The sequence below is a fragment of the Mus caroli genome, chromosome 7 (assembly GCF_900094665.2).
Source record: "Mus caroli chromosome 7, CAROLI_EIJ_v1.1, whole genome shotgun sequence".
Lineage (NCBI taxonomy): Eukaryota > Metazoa > Chordata > Mammalia > Rodentia > Muridae > Mus > Mus caroli.
The window spans coordinates 41,261,743-41,265,395 of record NC_034576.1 but is presented as its reverse complement, the minus strand read 5'-3'; the positions used below and the strand labels follow the sequence as shown (position 1 = coordinate 41,265,395).

Below are 3,653 nucleotides of genomic sequence, written 5' to 3'. Positions count from 1 at the left end.
CTCCTGGGCAAATATCCAAAAGATGTTCCAACATATAACAAGTACATATTCTCCACTGTGTTTATAGCAGCCTTATTTATAAAAGCCAAAAGCTGGAAGCAACCCAGATGTCCCTTAACAGAAGATGGATACAAAAAAAAAATGTGGTACATTTGCACAATGGAGTACTACTCAGCCGTTAAAAATGATGGCTTCGACCCTTCACTTCCCCCTTCCCCTCCCGTCTCCCTCCCTCCTTTCTCCCTAGCCCCCTTCTCCACTGCCCCCTCCCCCAACTCTCCATCCCCTTCCCTCCTGGTTTCAGAGGACCCTGTCTCAACCCGACCTGTTTCGGCCTGCGAAGCCTTTGGTGCCATTTCCTTCCGGTGGGCTGCCCACACCAGTACCCCAGTTCCCAGTTCAGCTGGGTTTTCCCTTCGCTGGGGGTGGCTTTCTAAGCCACCCACTCTGTGCTCATCTCTGCAGCCTCTCCTGCCACTTGGGGCCCATTCCCCCTCCCAGTGGCCGTCATCAAGGTGATGCAAACACAGTGTTTGCTGGGGCTGCGCAGGTTCGTGGCCTTCACTTCCAAGCTCTGGAACTTCTTTATTTACATTTTGCGGAGGCAGATCCACACGGTAATTCAGTATCAGACTGTTCGATATGATATCCTGCCCTTATCTCCTTTGTCCCGGGATCGCCTAGCCCAGGTGAAGAGGAAGATCCTGGTGTGGATATGGATGAAACCCTGATTCACTCTCACCACAATGGGGTCCTGAGGCCTACAGTGAGACCTGGGACACCTCCCGACTTCATCCTCAAGGTGGTAATAGACAAACACCCTGTCCGGTATTTTGTACATAAGAGACCCCATGTGGATTTCTTCTTAGAAGTGGTAAGCCAGTGGTATGAGTTTGTAGTGTTCACAGCAAGCATGGAAATTTATGGCTCTGCTGTGGCAGATAAACTGGACAAAAGCTGAATCATTCTTAAGAGGAGATACTTCAGACAGCACTGCACTTCGGAGTTGGGCAGCTACATCAAAGACCTCTCTGTGGTCCACAGTGACCTTTCCAGCATCGTGATCCTGGATAACTCCCCCGGGGGCTTACAGGAGCCACCCAGACAATGCCATCCCCATCAAATCCTGGTTCAGTAATCCCAGTGACACAGCTCTTCTCAACCTTCTCCCAATGCTGGATGCCCTCAGGTTCACTGCTGATGTCTGATCAGTGCTGAGCCGAAAAGTTCACCAACATAGGCTCTGGTGTCAGCTGTTCCCCCTCCCCCTGAGTTGGGTGGAGGGGAAAGGGAGGGAGAGCTCTTGGGACACCGTCTGTCGCCCTGTCCAATGTGAGGACTGCCTGAGCAGAATCTGCCCCTCCCAGCCCTCTGCCCTGGGAGCCCTACACTCCACTATGGAGTCTGGATGGACACATGGGCAGACTGTGAAGCTGCCTCACTCTGTGCACACTCTGTAGAAATGCCAGATTAGGACAGGCGAAGGCCTAGAGGAGCCGAAACCGTCTGTTGAAGAGGCAACACTGGCCAGAGTGACAGACTCTCCCAGAGGCTCAAAGGAAGCCACTTCAACTTCGTTGTGATTTAATTTAAAAAAAAACAAAAAAAAACAAAAAAACAAAAAACAAAAACAAAAACAAAACAAAACAAAAAAAACCTCTTATACAAAATTGATCTAATTCGCACAGTCACCGGAGGCAGACCTGCCTGCAGTTTCCTGAACTAAGTGCTTCTGCCCACCCAGAGCAACTGATTCTAAGGCCTGACTCTAGCAATGGCCTTCGCAAATCTGTGTAAAGTACTCATCAGTGACAGCCTGGACCCCTGCTGCCGGAAGATCCTGCAAGATGGAGGGCTGCAGGTGGTGGAGAGGCAGAACTTGGGCAAGGAGGAGCTGATAGCTGAACTCCAGGACTGTGAAGGCCTCATTGTCCGGTCAGCTACTAAGGTCACTGCTGATGTCATCAATGCAGCAGAGAAGGTGGTGGTCAGGGCTGGCCCAGGCGTGGACAATGTGTATCTGGAGGCTGCCACGAGGAAGGGCATCCTAGCCATGAACAACCCCAACGGGAACAGCCTCAGTGCTGCGGAGCTCACCTGTGGGATGATCATGTGCCTGGCCAGGCAGATTCCCCAGGCAACAGCTTCGATGAAAGATGACAAATGGGACTGGAAGAAGTTCACGGGGACAGAACTGAACGGGAAGACACTGGGAATGCTTGGCCTCAGCAGAATCAGAAGAGAGGTGGCCACACGAATGCAGTCCTTTGGAATGAAGACTGTAGGCTATGACCCCATCATCTCTCCTGAAGTCACGGCCTCCTTTGGTGTTCAGTAGCTGCCGCTGGAGGAGATCTGGCCTCTCTGTGACTTTATAACTGTTCATACCCCACTCCTTCCCTCCACCATAGGCTTACTGAATGGCATCATCTTTGCTCAGTGCAAGAAAGGGTTGAGCGTGGTGAACTGTGCTCGAGGAGGCATTGTGGATGAAGGTGCCCTGCTGAGTGCCCTGCAGTCTGGTCAGTGTTCTGGGGCTGCACTGGATGTGTTTACAGAAGAGCCACCACGGGACCAGACCTTAGTGGACCACAAGAATGTCATCAGCTGCCCCCAACCTGGATGCCAGCACCAAGGAAGCCCAGAGCCACTGTGGGGAGGAAATCGCAGTCCAGTTTGTGGACATGGTGAAGGGGAAATCTCTAACAGGCGTCGTGAACGCCCAGGCCCTCACCAGTGCCTTCTCTCCACACACCAAGCCTTGGGTTGGTCTGGCAGAAGCATTGGGCACGCTCCCCTAAAGGGACCATCCAGGTGGTTACACAAGGAACATCTCTGAAGAATGCTGGGACCTGCCTGAGCCCTGCAGTCATTGTCGGCCTTCTGAGAGAAGCATCTAAGCAGGCAGACGTGAACTTGGAGACCGCTAAGCTAATGGTGAAAGAGGCTGGCCTCAATGTCACCACCTCCCACAACCCTGGCGTTCCAGGGGAGCAGGGCAGCAGGGAATGCCTCCTGACTGTGGCCCTGGCAGGTGCCCCCTACCAAGCTGTGGGCTTGGTCCAGGGCACCACACCAATGCTGTAGATGCTCAACGGAGCTGTCTTCAGACCAGAGGTGCCACTACGAAGGGGCCAACCCCTGCTCATATTCCGCGCTCAGCCCTCCAAACCTGTGATGCTGCCCACTATGATTGGCCTCCTAGCGGAGGTGGGTGTACGGCTGCTGTCCTACCAAACCTCCATGTTGTCTGACGGAGAGCCCTGGCACGTCATGGGCCTCTCCTTCCTACTGCCCAGCCTGGAAACATGGAAGCAGCTTTCCAGTTCTGCTTCTGACCCTGGGGCTCAGCACGCTCAGCCCTACAGGCTCTTGTGAAGAAACCCACTCACTGTGACCTGTAGGGAGAGGGCATCGAAGAACCAGGGCGTCTGCCTGAACTAATATCTAGTAAAGAATCTTAACTCAAAAAAAAAAAAAAAAAAAAAAACCTGATCTAATTCTTCACTCCTGCTCCAAGGGCTGGGCTGTGGGTGGGGACTGGGATTTCAGGCCACTGGATCTTCTTCAGACTTGTCCCTCCCTTACTTTTCCTCATTTTTTTTTCTTTCTCCAATTCCCCGATGCCTGTAATCGGCTCCTTTCTTCTTTCC

General features: G+C 52.7%; 2 pseudogenes; both read left to right on the top strand.

Annotated features, from left to right (window-relative positions):
• Positions 1-518: 518 nt before the first annotated feature.
• Positions 519-1,583, top strand: LOC110297491 (annotated as a pseudogene).
• A 126-nt stretch (positions 1,584-1,709) lies between these two features.
• On the top strand, positions 1,710-3,338 carry LOC110299327 (annotated as a pseudogene).
• The last annotated feature ends 315 nt before the right edge of the window (positions 3,339-3,653 follow it).